Here is an 18,140-nt window from a genome sequence, read left to right as displayed (position 1 = left end):
CATAAACATAAACATAAACAAAAAAACCACCAAAAAACAAAACCAAAAACCAATCAACCAAACAAACCCAACCCAACCTGACTCGACCCCAACCAAACCAAACCAAAACAAAACAAAACAAAACAAAACAAAACAAAACAACTAACCAAACCAAACCCAACCAACAAAACAAAACAAAACAAAGCAAAATAAAACCAACAACCCCCACACAACCCCAAACATCAAAAACATTATTTGTGGAAGAAAAGCTTCTTATTTCAGACCTTTTTCCTCTAAGCACATGCACAAGAAACTAATGATAGGAGCCCTTGTGCCACGTGGCTACTGAAGCATCCCATTTGCATCAAGCCAGCCAAAAGCCTAAGTGGTGAAATTGCTCAGCAGCAACTCTGTTTTATCAGCCAGCTGTGCTCTCATCCCAGGTCTCACTGGGATGACTCTCCATGAAGCTGATAGGTGGTACTTACTTCCTAAAGGGAATAGCAAAGAGAATTTTCTTATAATGAGGGTTGTGATGGAAACAAAAAAACAATTGTTTATTGCCGTAAAACAGCAGGCGCTAAAATGTATGATATCTGGACTTGTAATTTCACTCACTTACCCTCAGGGAATGTTTCTTCCCTTCCTGCCACTTTCTCAGGAGCTCAGTCTCACAGTTTTGCTCCCTGAAGTGACAGAGGAGCCACAACTTCTCTCAGCAAGGCAAGAATCTGTATCAAAGCTCTTCAGTCATGGGAAAAATATCCTAAATATTTATTAGAGCAGGGAGTGCTGCATTCTTTCATTGCATCTCCCTCAAACTGAAGAATTCCACGGAGAAACAGAGAAAGCTTAAGTTGTGCTCATTGCTTGTGATCCCTTTACTTCTGTCCCTTTCCAGCAAGGATTTATGACCAGTCAACCTCAGAGAACGTTAAGGAAGAGAAAATCATTCCTGAAAAGATGGTAGTGTACCTAGAGTTTCTAATGAAAGAGGGTACAAAAATATCTTCTGCCTACAGAGTGCATAAATGCTTTGCATGCAAACAGCAAGCTCTTCTGCTTTCCCAGCTTTGGAGGCACATGGATTTTACAATCTCCCAGAGGATTTCCAAGTTTCCCTATTCCACCCTCGGGTCATGCAGGTATTTACATACTCACTGTGACCTCGTCTGAATCCATGAAAATGTAAAAGGTGGGGTTGTCTTGCTCTCAGGCTGTTGTTGTCAGCCTGACTGTCCTGTGGAGTGGCCAGACACCACTGCCAACTTTTCCTCTGGAATGCTCCATGTGGAGATCAAGGTCAGTGCCTTTGTGTGAGGCCAAGAGCTCTTCCTTTTCTAGCCCCATGTATGGAATGGCACACGTTCATTAGAGGACGAGAAATTCTGATTAAACAAAACATATCAGGGTAAACAGGAGCTTTTGCCCCTTGTGCTGCAGTCCAATAACTCTCTTAACACTTTTGACCTTCAGGGCATTGCTTTAACCTGGCAGCTCAGTAGGTGAAGCCTTCATGGAAGGGATTTGAAATAGATGATCTTTAAGGTCCCTTCCAATCTAAACCATTCTGTGATTCCATGATAAAGCCTCTTAAATTATGTCTCTGACATTTTCTCACAGAGAAAACAAGTGCCAGAAAGAAAACTTTGTACCAAATATGCAATAATTGTAACCAAAATTGTACCAAATATGCCACTGCTGGCCACTGAGGAAGAGGAAAGGACCCAGTAACTCAAATGTGAACAGAAAAGTAGGTCTGGGGAAGAACAGAAGATTATGGAGAGCAATTAGAGGGGCTCACTCGTAACAATTTTTGCAGCTTCTGACTGCAACCTTCTTAGTTTCTGACTGTAATCTTCTTAGAAATTAACAGGAGTGTCTTCAAATAGTATACTTAAAATTATACAATGCAGAGTTGCAGAAAATCTATTATTACGTTTCTTATTATTATGATTATTATAATTACCGTGGCTTAAAGTGCAGAAAAAGAGAGGGTAGTCCACACCAAAATCTTAAATCACACCTTTTGAGCAAAACCACTTGTAGGGGCTACTTGTTCAAGACAATTGGAGCAGTCAGCTCAGCATACAGCTGCTGAAATCTCAGTTTTCTACATCAGCAGGGGTTTTAAGATGGCTTCAAGGAGGTTAATGAAGTGTCTCAGCAAATATTCATTATGTTGAGCTTTTCCTATGTGTGCAAGGCAACATGAGAAAAAAGCCCAACCTCAAAGTTGCTTATTTAAAACATTTGACAGCACAAATGTACCGTGGAAAGGAAAATTTTATTGAAAGCTGAAATTATTTCCTTATTATTTTTCTCTTTAGGATCAAATTTTTTTAGAATACGCTATCATAAAATCTGTGAACATAAAGAATATTTCGTAGCCCTCTTTAACTAGTACCATAATTGAGGAGGACTTTTTATTCCTCAGGTTTTCTATGGCAGCTCCACAGAGGGGAAATTGATGGTTCTTATTCAACTTGCTGTTCACCCTGAAGTCCTTTATTACAGAGAAAAGTAAGTCTCAGGCTCAGGACTTTGCATTTCCGTTTGCTGAGCATCACAAGATTCCCATGGGTGTGTTTTTCCAGGTTTTTGAAGCCTCCCAAAAAGGAGTTGCAATCATTTTGTCTGTCAGCCAATCCTGACAGCACTGCACCATCATTCCCAAGTATTTAATCTCTGGAAGAATTCTTCAGCAGCCCAGAAGAACCAGACCTTGCATTTCTGAAGTGACATATTTTAGCCTGGTTTCCTAAAGGAAAAGGTTTCCTGAAGTTATGATCTCATTCTGCCTGTCCAACTGTCAGTAAATTTAACTTCCTCTAATACTCTTTAATGTTCTTGTCAGATTCAATGAAATTTCAGAGAAAGACAGCATTCTGAAAGACATCAACTTCTTATACATCTAGGTGAAGAAAATATTGGAAGCTACTATTGGAGAAAAGGTAGAAACCCCCTCAGCTTTAATCCATTTAAATTTGTGTGTTAATAGAAGATAAAAATCTGCATGCTTGCAAATTGCCTGCAAATCTTTCCCAGGTATAAGCCAAAAAATCTATACACAGAGAAGAGGGGCAGAGTTTAGACATTGTGAGGAGAAATTAGGCAGAGTTATGTATGGTACTTATTTATGGATAAGCTTAGGAGTACTGACAGAAATGGAAAACTGAGAATCACTGGAAACAGTAGAATGGGTAGGGGTTTTTGCCAGAAAAGTGGCAAAGGAGATGAATGACATAAAAGACTAGCTAGTTTCATTAAATTCTTTACTCACAAATCAACCTCTAATTATTATTGAACCTGTTTGATAATAAGCATTTCTGGTTTTTTGCAAGTTTTTCCTTTTCTACCATGACAAATTATGGCATAAATATGCAATTTAGCTTCAAAATGGAAGAAGGGCTGACAGGAAGAAGTAGAAATATTGAAGTAAAAGAGAAAAATTAATAAGTTGAAAATATGTGAAAAAATGTTAACACCCACTGTAGATGTAAACAAGTGGTATAAATAATGGTATGCTAAAGAATGATTTTGTTTAAGTAGGAAAAGACCACTGGATGAGAGAGTTTACTCCTGTACCTATGGCTTCTAGCCATTATTTCTTGAGTCAAGATTTTTCCTTGTGCTGAGTACAGTTTTTGAGCTGAAGCATTTTACTTGCAAATACATAGTTTGTATTGGATTTTTACTGCTATAATTAAAAACATTTACAATTAAGCATGATTATCCATGGTAGGGAGATTGAGTTAGTGCAACATTAAATGAAGGGGATAGTTTTATCAAGATGGATGTGGATCTTTATGTTACACACAGGGAAAAATATTGCTTTTACCTACCAGGATGTGTTCTTTGCTTCCACACTTAAAAGGAGAAGCTGTCAGAAGTAGAGTAATGCTTCTGTGTTCTTCAGTAGAGTTGAGATCAAATTTCTGTGAATCAGTTGGAGAGAGCTAAGGAGCATTTGGCTATGGTAACTTCTTTTAGGTATCTATTTTTTTATGTATATATTTTTTTTAATTTTCTTTTTCCAAAACTTTTCCCAGCTGTTGGAAAACAACTCACACTATTATTTTTCTTCTCAGGATTTTCCCCATGTGAGAAATAGCCACTGTCATAAAAAGACCATTTTCCTCTGTCTTTCATATTGTCTCTGGATCGTTATGGAAGGGCAGAGCTATATGGACATGATTTTTACAATGATGTGATCAACATCATTGTCATGTTCTGGTCTCCTGTCCTCAGTTGTTCCTGCTATTTATTGTATCATATCCTTCACTGAGATTCTACAATGTGCATAACTCATCTTTTCTACTCTTCAGTGTCTTTCTGTTGCTGGGAAATGAGATGGTTTCTGTCATTGTCCAGCTCAAAATGCCTCCCTTGGGCTTCAAACCAGTCTCTGTTGACTAGCAAAAGGCAGGTGCTGATTCTCTCTGTAAACATCCTCTTTTTTTAACAGCTCAGACACCTCCTCTTTCCATTTACCATCACCTCAAATCCAGTACCTTTTATGGAGCTCTTACTGATTTAACTTTTTTTTTCACTTTTTTGTCACTTCTTTTACCCATTATACAAGCAGTGGTGTGGGCTGCATTGAAGCAGCTGTTTCCTGAGAACTGATCAAACCTCTAATGGCACACACAACACAATGCTTTCCTAACATTTCTTTCCTCTACACCTATATTTTCTAATCCTTTCAATTCTCTGATGCCCTTCTCTTGTGTCTTTCTACCCAGTTCACTGTTTACAACATCTGCAGCATCTTTTATCTTTTTGCCATCTCTTTTTCTGTATCTCTCTTCCTGTAGAAATCTCACTGGTCAGGCTTCTTTGTCTTTTTGAGGCATTGATATGATTTTTTTTTTTTTTAAGTCAGCTGCATATCCATTTTTTACATATTTTTCTTGACAATTTGCAGCATTTCTTCCTCATGGCTGTGTGTGGTGCCAGTACAAGTGAACTATCTGCTCTGATATGATCCTTTTTGGTGTATTTATATAATTTGTGGTTTTGCATCTTCATTTTCCCCTTGTCTTTATTCCACTGACAATTCTAGTTAATAAATAAAAAAATGCAGGGACAAATCAGCTATATATATTTCTACTCTGACATGAGTCTGGATTGTCAGCCATCTGGCTAAGCTTACAGAGAACAATTTTTTCTTTTTCCTTATTTTTTTTTTTTAATTCAGCTCTTATGCCTGATGGAGCCAGCTGCTGGTCCAATCCAATTTCATTTCTACTGCAAAACCTTGTTTGCAAAAGATGGAAAATATATCCTGTAAATCTTCAGTAACTGCATAGAAAGCTTGAAGGATTTGAAGGATCTTTCTTACCTTTTGGAAGTGTTCTGCACTCACCAGTTCTTGCAGGCCACACTATGGCAGCAAATGTTCTGCTGTGCTCAACATCAGCCCTGCAATTTCTTGCATGTGAGCTAACCTCTGATCCATTGACTTAAACATGACTTAAATTTTTCCATAGCTTGTATGAATCTTAGGAAAAGTTTGAGCAGTTGGAGTAGTAAATCCATGCAAAACCACTGTGGTTCCAGTCAATAATCACAGAGTGGAAAATCAGGCTCATTAATCATGTCAGGAAATCACAGACAATCCCTGCCTGGTAATTAGTGCTGTTCTGTATTAGAGGATCAGTGCATTCAGGGAGGAACTCTTAGTGTGGGCAGGTTGAATGAGCAAATTATGCATATTTGGTTTTACTACTCATACATAAAATTATAGAAAGTTTTGAGTTGTTTGGGTTGCAAGGTACTGTAAAGATCATCCACCTCCAGCCCATCCATGGTCAGGGACATCTTCCACTATCCCAGGTTGCTCTGAGCCCCATCCAACCTGGCCTGGGACATTTCCAGGGATCCAGGGGCAGCCACAGCTGCTCTGGGCATCCTGTGCCACCAACAACACAGGGAAGAATTCCTTTAGCAACTGGAAGGGGCTCTAAGTTCTACACAGTCCTTGAATCTTTTGCTTTTTTCCAACACTAATTGTTATCAACTCTTTGTTTTTGTTGCCAAATCTAAAGTTGCTTTGTATTTCTGGTCAAGAAAGATTTTCCACCAGGAAAATAATTTTTTTATTATTTTTATTTTCTATTTACATCTATGAAATCAAAGTCAAGTGCATGACAACCATTGTCTTACCTTAACAATAGTTTAAGACGTGGTATAGAATCTATAGATGACCTGCAGATAGAGAACTTGTGGCTTACTGTGCTTTTCTTCAGGATCTTTAATTTATTATGGATGATTATGCCAATTTAAAAGAGGATAGGAAATTTTTTCATCCACTAAAAATTTTTACCCATGGAATCCTAATAAGAATCCACATATTGAAATAATTTCTTGGTTTAAAAGACAATGTAAAAGTTTCATTCTTTAATTTCTATAGTCCTTTATTAGTTTTGTGGTTTTTAGGAGAACTATTTGGACAGTTGACACTTTACAGAACTACTTGCACTTAGCTTTCAAAATCTCTTTAAAATGGAAGATAAAAAGCTTTTCTGTGGAATTCCCATTTGCCATGTGCTCTATTCTGTGTAAGCCAGGATGACTCTATCAGCCTCTTCTCTTCCTGCAGATCCAGGGGGATATCTCTCTGCTACTGACTGAGGTACAATGAGAAAGTTTTTTATACATTTTTACATATCCTGCTCCACAATCACTGTTAGTGCCCTGCCTTCCCCTACATGGGAATGTGTTGTTTCTGATAATCCCTTGGTTCCTGCTGCCCAAGGGCAGGCAGTGTGTTTTGTCATCCATTCCAGCCAAGCACACATCTCATCTTCCCAGCTCGCTCAACAGCAGCACCTTTTCCTTCAGTCTTGGTTCAGCTGCACTGTGGCTCCCCAGCCTGCCCTGCCCCCTGGGTAATCACTGTCACACCACATCCCAAAAGCCTGTCCCCCTCCATCCTCCACGTCCCAGGTCACTGATTTCTCATCTAAAAGGAAAACTCTCTGCAAAGGCCCTGGGTTTGGCCTCCTGTCTCTCTGAATGCTATTTCCAATCAATTGCTCTGTTTTATTGGGGATGATGAATGATCCCTATTTTTCATGCCCAAGGATTGTTTGTCTGAGGAAAACCAACAGGACCAGTAATAAATGCAGCAGAACTCGAGTCTTTATTCAAAAGTAGGATCAGATTTCCTGGAAGCCTTTGCTAGCACAGTATAAAGACTAGCCCAGATTCTTACAACTCGCCTTCTAAACCTTCCACAGGAGACACAAAGAGGGAAAAAAAAAAAAAAAAAAAAAACAAAACACAGGGGAGAGTATAAAAAAAAAAACAAAACCAACAACAAATAATGAAAATATTTCTGTTGGGATCCCTACATCACCAGAGTTATTGTCAGGTGTTGGGTTGCTTTGTGAAGAAAGCTCACAACCCTTCACAACATTGCAGTGGGGTTGGATCCAGACAATCTTTAAGGTCCCTTCCAACTTAAACCCTTCTATGGTTCTACGAACCCAGGATTTGGGGCAGGGAAGAGAAGAGATGGAGTTACTTTCCAGAAGGATGAAAAGACCTTGTATTTCAATTTGAATGTGGTTCAACTCTGTTAAATATAAATATCTAAAATTGATATAAGTTCTTTAGGTGAGCCTCTCTGTACAGTTACTGCATTTCAGTAGGTGCATCTTCTTAATTATTAACTTAGTTTGAAGCAGGTGCATTGATTTTCTCTGTAGCTGGAGGTGCTGTCAATTGTCTTGATTTTTAGAGGACTAAAGTTAAGTAAGAAAAACCTCACCTGTTTTACAGAATCAACCAGATTAATTCTTCAGAAACCTTTAGTGAGAGACCTGGACAAATGTTCTTTCAATGTAGAGCATATTGGATCAATTTTGACTTTTCTTTTTGTTTAACTTTTTCTTGTCTAATTTTGAAAGGCCTTAAGGAACTAAAAAATACTTAGAACTAAGTTTAAAAGTAGGTCCCTGACTCCCAAAACATGGCCAAGAGCAACTGCCCTCTGCCTCCTTCTCCAAATGGCACAAGAGTACTATCTAGAGTTTTCATTATCTAATCCTCAACCAACAGAAATCAACATGATTGTGCTAAAACTAATGGAAATGCTGCTTTATGGCCACAAATAAAGATATGGGCTTACAGTTGTGTGCATATATTGTAGGTTTATTGGCCTGTAAAGAGAGCCTGAGTATTTTTTTCCTTCTTGAAGATATAGGCCCTTTGTATTTTAAAAAGTTATTGGCGCATTAAGTTTAATTGAATGTACAGCTTAATTACTGTGAGCCTCTCAGACCAGAACACATGCTGTGCACTTGCAGTCTGATACATCTGCAATCACACAACTTTGCAGGGATGCTGCTTCTCAGGGATGAGTGCTCCTCTCTGCTGAGACTGGCAATTCTCACACCTCCTTCCACCTTCTCCCAGCAAATCTGCTCTTAGGACCTCTGAGTTATGATTCTCCAGGTGGGATGCTCTTATTTTCTTCCTACTGATATTCACAATTCTCACGCAGAACATATGCCAAATTTATACCAGATAAATACCAGCCAAGATATTTACCAAGTAGAAAGAAAGAGTGGTTGCAGCTGACCTTGTTTTTGGCACAGAGAAATTGCAGTCCCTTTTAAAAATCTTTTGATGTATCATGAGGATATCTGCCTATGAAAGGGAAAAGTGCTATTGCACCTGAAAATCCCTTCCTGAATTTGCTGAATTGGAGTTAGGAAGCGACAATTCTTCATCCCAGAAATACAGTGAGAGAGGCGCCAACACATTCTGTCCTCAAGAACAGAGGAAAAATGAGGAAAAAAATAAACGGGATGGAAATTTTGACACACGTGAAATACATCTGCAGCTTGCACAGTTACGCAGAGCATCCATAAAGTCACACAATCCAGTTGTAACTGCATTTATTGAGGCATATTTCCCACTGTGCCTTCAAACCACACTCAGCTCTTTAACTGGGGTGACAGACATCAAAGGAGCAACGGAGGCTCTGTGCAAATGCAGGGAAACATTGCTCTCCTACACATGCAGGAGACATTTAACAGGTACTGCTAGAGCCCAGTTCAACATTTTCAAGTATATTTTTTCCTGTTTTCTCCTTTTTCCTCTCTCTTTTCCGCACATCCTGCACTGCCACTGATCTTCCCAATCACAAGAAAATTTGACATCCAAGCCAAGGAAACATGGTGTCTGGATTAATTTATTCTCCTCTCTGCATGAGAATTAAGCTGAGCTGAAGGGTTTCCAACAGCCTCTCTCCCTCCCTAACTTGTCTTTTTCTCCTTGTTTTTTTCCAGACACTGAATTTACAGAAACAGCTCAAAAAAGCAATGTCTGGAAGGTTCCCAGAGCTGAATCTATTACTGCCAACTGATCGTATTCACCTGAACAGAAGCTATAACATTGATATATGGTGTCAGCAATAAATATGTTAAGAACAAAAAAGTCTTGAAGAAAAAGGTTTAACACGGCTTGAAATTTTTTTGCCATCTGTCCACTGTGATAAGGTCATGTCCCTTAGAGCTGGTTGGCTCCACATTATAGTGGCTCTGATTAACATTAAATGAACATTTAAGACTGTGGTTGCTGCATACTTGTGATTGTGGGGATTTAAGATTGTTCAAACAAACTCTGTGTTCAACCAAAACATGTTTATGTTGTGGGTCAATGGAGTTAAAAATATGCCTAAACTTCATGCTAATTAGATAAATAATTTTTCAAGTCCTAAGCGTCATAACAGACATGCAATTAAAAATGCTTTCTCCCCAGAATCACATTTTTAAATTCCATTCTTGCTGAAAAGGTTCCTGTCACAGTGGATTTTTTACTAGGCTTTTGCTTATCACAAGCAAAATCAAGACATGTTCAACTATATTTCTTTACAATTAAAATAATGAAAACATTTATGGAGTCTTCAATAAGACTTTAATTCTAAGCAAATGCAATAACTACTAATCATCATTTTAGCTAATCAAGTTTGTTTTATTTTGTTTTTTGTTTTTTTTTTTAAAAGAAACTTCTAGACTCCTTTTCAGGCATAGATATTTATTAATTAAAAAATGTTTAAGCTCAAATTGCTAAGTCACCAAAAGAAAAAATATTAATTTCTTCATATTTTCAAGAAGAAGACATCGAGTCACATAAAAGTGCAAAGGATACTTTTATTTTCTAGCTCTTCTATGTACATTTGTTCAGTAACATAAGAATTATGTGTGGCTTTGATGCTTTTTTTTTGCACTTGATTTTGACCTGTACAGTTCTCTGTATCTTGCAAGTTATGGTGTATATGTATATATTTATATATATATATATACTTTAAAGCCAATAGCAGGAAGATTTTATTCCTCTTTGTCAAGCTATAGCCATTCTTAAGAAATTATTTCCTTCTTGGAAATTACTGCCTTGTCTAATAAAAGCCAGTACAGTTACAAAATCTTGTGCCTTTGTCCAAGATCATAACACAAATAATCTTGGAAGCTTCAGGAAAACACAACTTTATTCTTCTCTCTGCCCAAAAGCACCATAAAGGGAGATTTATCTGGATGCTAATGATGTCTATTATGTGCTCTAGGAAAGCGACCAGAGAAAGCAAGCTGCTCATTCAGGGAGACATTATCACTACTGGCATTCTGACACCTTCGATAAAAAACAGCAGCACCATCACTATAAAATCTTCTTTAAAATCATCAAGCTGCTACCCGCAGTTAGCAGGAGAAAGCCATAGGCATTCATCTTTCAGGACCTTGCTGGCACTTCTGATTTCCTCTGAGAGGTTTTAATTGAGGTCATCAGGTGCCATGAAATTTAGCATAAATACAGTTTAGAAGAATTCTCTGTTTAAGAATCACAAAGCTGGCAGAATTGACTGGGGCCCTTTCTGCCCTGACACACCTTTGGTTCATTCAGGGTCCTAGCAAAGTTAGACACAATAATGTTGCTCTGTAATTGATGGCAAACTCTGCTTCATCTTATATCAGCTCATCAATTAAATATGACTCTTACAATCTTGAGGAAGGTCTGCACGGCTTGAAACTGTGACTCTGATATTTCTTTTTTCTGCCACTACCTCTATAGCTTTAAATTAGCTCCTGAACTTTTTCCATTCCAATTTCCCCAGCTGTTAAACAGGAATAATCACATTTTGTCTGTCCATTTATATAATACATTGGTTCTGAGTGCACATCACTTAACTGCATTAATTTTCAGTGTTTAGAACAAGCAGGAAGTGGTGACACATAGGAAAAGTGGTGGGGACAGGACACAAACAAGCACAGTGTGTGAAATGCAGAGCAATGTTCCCTGCTTGGAGGACTTCAAAGTGAATAAAATGTGAACATGAGGCAACTGCACTCTGGATTGCAGGACAAAATTGGACTTGTATGATGCATAGAGCCCTGGATGATGCTAGCTGCCAGGTGCTGGGTGAAGGCTCACCTAGAAAAGCTCAAAACTTCTTATGAGTTCTTTGTTTTTCAAGTCAGCTTCTGGAGCCTGAAAGTTGGTTGAGTCGTGACCTAGATCCCAGAATCACAGAATCATAGAATATCCTGAGCTGGAAGGGACATGCAAGGATCATTCCAGCTCCTGGCTCTGCACAGGACAGCGCTAAAATCAAACTATTTGCCTGAGGATGTTGTTAAAGTTCTTCAGGCTTCAGCTCTTCTTCCTTGGGAAGCCTCTTCCAGTGCTCAACTCTGGGAGTAGAACCCTTACCCAATATCCAACCTAGATGTAGATGAAAACACAGAATAGAAAACTGATTCCTTGAGGCAGCTTTATTCCTTCATTCTAAAATTGGAGCAATATCTTCACAGAAGTGGAAATATTAGTGAAATATTCCCAAAATCAGAAACTACTCCAAAGCATCTTGGTAAACTATAATGTTCTGATAGTCTAGCAGCAAATCCTCTATATACCAAGTTATAAAATTCATTATGCCTGCAAATGACTGTGGGGGGAATTAATTCCCTGGACTGAGAAGGCAGGGAGTGTTTTCAGCTGAACTTAAGAAAGATTCAACTACAACAAATTATTTTATGCATAAAAAACGCCCAGCCTGTGTTCCAATATGGAATATTGATAAAGACTAGACTAAAACCAGGACTTTGAAGCAGGAATTGATAAACAAGTGCTTAAGGTCTGTTTTTAATAAGCTAGTTGGTCATCAGCCCAAGTTTCTAAAATTACCGTCTGTCAGGGGAAACTTAAAATGTAACCCAGCCTTAGAATTTTGCATGTGTGGTGATTCATAAACTCACGGAATTATTTAGGCAGGACCTTAAATCCCTTCCAGCTCCAGCCCCCTGCCATAGGCAGGGACACCTTCCAGTATCTCAAGATCCCAGCCCTGTCCTACCTGGACTTGGACACCTCCAGGGATGGGGCAGCCACAGCTTCTCTGGGCACCCTGTGCCAGGGCCTCAGATTCAACTCAGTCCATAAAGAACTTTAAGTTCACTAAACTGGGGGTGTGGAAACAGCAAAGCAAGACTGAAGCTGTATTTTCAGCATCACAGATAAGTAGAAACTTCACAAAACCTATCACTGTTTTTACACCCCGCTGGCAATTGCAGAAGTCACAGAGTGAAGACTGATGTTGAAGCACTGCATCCATTCATTTTACTTCAAAAATGCAAAAATGTAATTTTATTAGAATCTCATTGCAGGTTAACATTAAGTTGTATGTATTTTGCAACTCTCTCCCCCTCTCTTTTCCTGAAAACAAAACCCCAAATCATGTGTTTCAGATCTGCTGCTTCACTGAGTAAACACTGCTACTTCACAGCAAGCCCTGATATTGTGAATACACATAATTCTGTATTGTAACCTACAGCTGAGACTGGTTTTCCAATTCTGAATCCAGCTCGTCTGTGTAAAAAGATGAATCTCTTACTCAATCAGAAATGATTTTTGCAAAAATTATGAAGGTCTTCTTGGCCCATTGGTAACTCTCATTCAGGTGTGGAAATCAGGAGCTGCCCTGCAAGTTACACAAGGCTTGCAGTTTTCCACAGAGCACAATTATTTATCAATCCCATAACTAGTCCAGCCTCACACAGTTTTTAACACCTTAATAAGGAATATTACCACAACTTTCCTGTGCTAAGCACAGTTGTTGAATTTCATGAGGAATGCATCACTTGTTGTGTTAAGCCTAGCTGAACTTTTCACATGCCTTTCAAATTTTCAAAGTACAAGAATTCTAGTGTCAGACTTTTATTTCATGAAGTCTCATAGTCTAATCTCACAAACTCACCATGGAATTGAATAGAAAACTCTTGCAAAAGATGAAAACCTGTGTAAATGATTTCTGGACAGCTGGCACAGCATACTTTCCGTTCAGTGAAAAGCAAAGGAGCTGCTAAACTCTGTGAATCTCCAGAGGAAGCTCTGGGGAGTTGCAGAGTTTTGGTGCTCCCATTTTCACCAAGCTGAAGGGAGGCTGCTCCCTGGCACAAGGATTTCTTGACAAGACATCCTCTGCTTGTGATGACAGCGAGAAAACCCAGGGTGAGGGGCTTATTGTCACATTAGGCACGGTTTTAAAACAAGGTGCAAACCCAAGGCCTTGCTCCTGCTCCCTCTCTAGGTATGATTCTTTTCTCTCTATGGGGCAGTGATTTACAGCCTGGGCAGCAGGGACGGAGCCAAGACCTGACCTTTCCACTTCACACCCATACAGGAGTGTGACAGTGATGTGACAGGTCTCCTCTCTCTCCCAGGGGCAGGAAATCTGTGAAACCACCCAGGCTTTAAAGAATGATTCATCCAGGTGAGTGCTGATGCACACAGAGGCTGGTTACAGAAATTCTCTCTCCTGCCATTACACTTTTCTGGGATATTGCCCTTGCACAGTTACTCACATGCAGATCCCCCTGAGTGCACAGGCATTACTCTTCCAATCATAAATTCACTTTGTGTTGTGGCTTTCCCCTAGTAAACTTCTCCAGTCCATTGTAGCACGTGTTTTGAAAATAGCTTTATTTCCAGTTGTATTTGTTTAAAAAAAAAAGTTTTTCTCAGGATCTGGCTCCTAAATTTTTTCAGCCTAAAGTTCTGAACATTTTGCTTTCTTCCATTTCCCTCCTGTGAAATAAATGAAAATATTCTTTTACCTGAAAAAAAGACAGACAGAAGAGACCTGACTTCTGCTAATAGCTTATGAAGACATTCGAAATAAGAGTTTTGTGAGCTGATCCCTGTTTTAAAGTTCCAATCTCAAATTAATAGCCAGAAGATGAAAAACAACTTTATTCTTGGAAGTTTTTGGTTTTTTTGTAATTTCAAAATACCCTTCATATTACATGGAAGTGAAATTTATGTTTATGTTTTAGTATTATCAAGCTGAATTTCCCGCCCACCCTTTTTAATGATAGAGGAGAATTTACTCACAGAAAAGCTGGTTGAAAATATCTTCAAAACCCCCTGTCCTCAAAGTTATCAAAGCTTTAAAAGAATGATAAAAATATACATGTACTCACAAACATATATATATATATATGTGTATGTATGTGTGTATATATATATAAATGTATGTATGTATATATGCATGCATGCATATATAAAATGCTCTTTAAAAGGGAGATCTCTGTTAGGTTTTATTTTCTTTCTTTCCATTGCTATAAGACATACTGAACTGATTAACACCTCTCTTCCATGCATCCCTAAAAACACTCTCTTAGTTTATATAAACTACATCCCTCCCTGCCACAGAATTCAGCATGTTCTGAATTTGGGGCCTGGGAATTCACAGGAGTAGGTGCAGATCTGGTGTGGGTGTTCCTGCTGCATGCCAGGTCTGGAAGGAGGAAAGAGCCCAACAGTACAGGAGCTGTAAATGAAGTTTATTTACCCAGATCCAAACACTCAGAGAAGCCTTCCTTTGGAATAAATAACAAATTTATATTAAATTGCCATCTATCTGCAAGATGCCAATAAATGGAATGGGAACGTACTATTGCACAGCACGATAAAAATAAATACCATTCAATATGCAATATATCAGAAGAGATAATTGCACATACCCCCAAGCAAGCAGGATTTAGCAAAAAGACTGTTTGATACTATTCATAGCACTGCTTGATGGGCTCTTTGGAATAGCCATAAATCCTCTGTTTTCCTGGCAGATGGAAATACAGCCAAAGTGATACATCAGTTAGCCTCAAAATAAGTCCACTGATATTCAGCAGAAATGTGAGATAACGACCCCAAATTCTATATTCACCAGGGAAATTCAGTGCACTCTGTGCTTAATTTTCAATGCTTAGTTATGTAGTCTTCCTTGTGCTATCTGCAGCCATTGTTAGTCTGACATGATGAATTGCCTCCTCGGGTCTCAGCAAGGATAATTATTCTCTGAGCAGCTCACACAGCCGCCCTCGTCGCACACAGAGAGAATGCAAAAGTCAGGAGAGTTTGGCAAACTAGGAAAGAAAAAAAAAAAAGAAAAAAGAAAGATGCAAAGCTAAAAAAGAAAAACAACAAAAAAACTTCAGACTGCTTCGGTTCAGCAGGGGATTGAAGTCCAGTGGAGCAGATAAACTCAGCAGGGTTGGAACACGATGATCTTTAACATCCTTTCCAATCCAGTCCAAACCATTTACACATAAAGTGTCTGCCTGCCCCCCCTCCTGCTTTATGACAGCAGTAACAGGATATTTGACTACAGTCTCACCTCCACTTCTACCATAAGCATGAATTTGACATTTTAAATTCTTCATGGCAAAAGCTGAGAACTCGATCACCTTACAGACTAGTTGGAGCATTCGCTCCTCTCCTCCCCAAAACAGAGATGGCATTTTGGTATAAAATTTGTGTCCTGACTGCATCATAACATACCCAAGAACATTTGTACATAACACTATACATTTACATTTTGCAAGTCTAGTACATTTTTCTTCAACATTCAAACAAGAATCTAAAACTTCTTGCTTCAATAAACTTCATTTTCTGTTAATCTGTGTTGTCCATGGAAGTTCCTATTGAATTTGGTCAGACTTAGACTGTCAAATTGGTAAACTGTATTATTTGGGAATTTGTGATCATGAGTGTGACCAGAATAACTGTGTAAGCCACAGTATTCCTGCATCTGGGATTTAAAGCACAGAAGTGGGTTTAATCAGAATTTATACCCAGCCACATCCAACCCTTCTAATCCCAGGGAACCAGTCGGAAAGCAAAGGGGTTTATTTTTTCCTAGATTTCTATGCTCTTAGCAATGGTGGCTGCAGAAAAAGGGGGAAATCTGATGCTCTGTGCACCTTGTTGTCAGGTGAAATGGGTTCCCTTCCTCAGCCAAGCCATCTGAGGGGCAGTGCTGACGTTCACAGCAGGAGATGAACTTGAATCCTGCATGAGAGGAGGAGTGAAAAGGAGAAAAGACAACAAGGGCAGTGAAAGATAACACCACTGTTATTGATTTTTTTGTGTGCGAAAACTGTTCAGATATTGTGATAGGATGATAATGTAAAAAAAAAACCTACACAGATGGACAAGCAGATACATTAGAACAGATTGATTTTTCACTTTAATTTTCCTTAAGTATATTGGTGGGATTTAAATGGTCAAAAAATACCTAGAAACTTTCCAGTTAGGCAGCTTCTGAATTTCTGAGTGCTAGTATGTGCCAAATGTCCCTCCTCACCTCACCCTTCATTAATTACTGCACTGCAGTTTACCGAGGACCTCTGACACTAGAATTGGCCCCATTTATAAAATACCATTTGATCCCTGATAAGAAGCTCAGCCTAAGAACTTATATATATATATATATATATATATACATGATATGGGCAACAAAAAGTGTGGGAGTAATGACAGATCTTATCTCCATCACTGGGGTAAGGAGGCATAGAAAGGCTAAGTGGTTTTCTCAGCCTGTGGAGAGACCAAAACACCTCAAAATCCTGTGCCGTGTGCTGACTTGAAGGGATGGGGATATGCACTGACAGGGATGGGCACACTGGAGACCTGGAAGACATGGAGCTTGGCTTATGAAAGGATTATGTTGATTACTTTTGTTATTTTGCCCTGATGAGAGGGAGTTGGATCTCTGGAACCTTTGAGAGTTTGAAGCCAAGGTTACAAACCTGCTCCTTCCTGGAGGGCAAGCAGAAAAAATGGGATTCAGTCAATAAAAAGTTATCAGCTGAAACCTTGCTTTGCAGAGTAAATGATCTGCAGACCCATTTCTTTAGAAATCTACATCTTTGCTCTTCAAAACGCTTTAGGCTAAAAGCAAACAAACACCCAGCCTGGCCCTTTGCATGCCTCCACTCACCTCCTCCTTTAGACGAGTCCTTTGTATTTTCCTTTGTATTTTTCTTAATTACTTCAACTTTTGGCAAGCCTATGTTCTCAGTAGTTGCATGGCAGCTGCATCATAATCATTTGGAATAAATATCATGCAAACTGCTGCTGTGCTGTTTTCCTACGTGCCAGATTAAACTGGAACATATATAAGACACCTAAAAAAGCTAATTCTTTGTAAGGAGCTGCAAAAAGTAATGATGTCAAAGAAATAGTGGGTGATTGCCGTGGCTTACACATTTATGCTACCAAAATATTGATAACAACAATTTTGGCAGAATGAAGTCCCCAGTAACTGTCTTTTAAATTGCATCAGTGGGCCAGGATTAAATGTTTGCATTTTGCACACTGTAAAATACAAAGAATAATCACCATATAAAATATACAAACTCTTCAGAAATGTTGATGCTTAACTTATTTATGTTCTTCAGAATTTTCTTCTTGTTGTTTGGTTTGGTTTGTGTTTTCCGCTGAAACATATTCTCTATTTCCTTTCAGTTCTCAGAGCCTTCGAGTCTTTCTGTTGTCTACAGGAGATCAGGCTGTTCAGAGGTCTATTAATCTAACACTTGTTTTGATGTCCTTTCCTTATTTTACTCCCAGCACTTCCCTTACCCTCCGTTAGCATCCACTACAGAAAATACTTTTGTCATAGGCCACAGGAAAATGTGATGATAAGCATTTGATTACTGACTTCTCTCTAGCAATAATGCATTTAGTGTGAAGTATTTATTAGAAGGAAATGAAAGATTCAGGCTTTTTGAGGAACGGTAGCCAGCTTTCAAGATTAACTGACAAGAAAATATATTGTACACTACTAATGGGAGATGTGTCCCATACTGCTGCTA

The sequence above is a fragment of the Sturnus vulgaris genome, chromosome Z (assembly GCF_052056855.1).
Source record: "Sturnus vulgaris isolate bStuVul1 chromosome Z, bStuVul1.hap1, whole genome shotgun sequence".
NCBI lineage: Eukaryota > Metazoa > Chordata > Aves > Passeriformes > Sturnidae > Sturnus > Sturnus vulgaris.
This window is presented reverse-complemented; position numbering follows the sequence as displayed.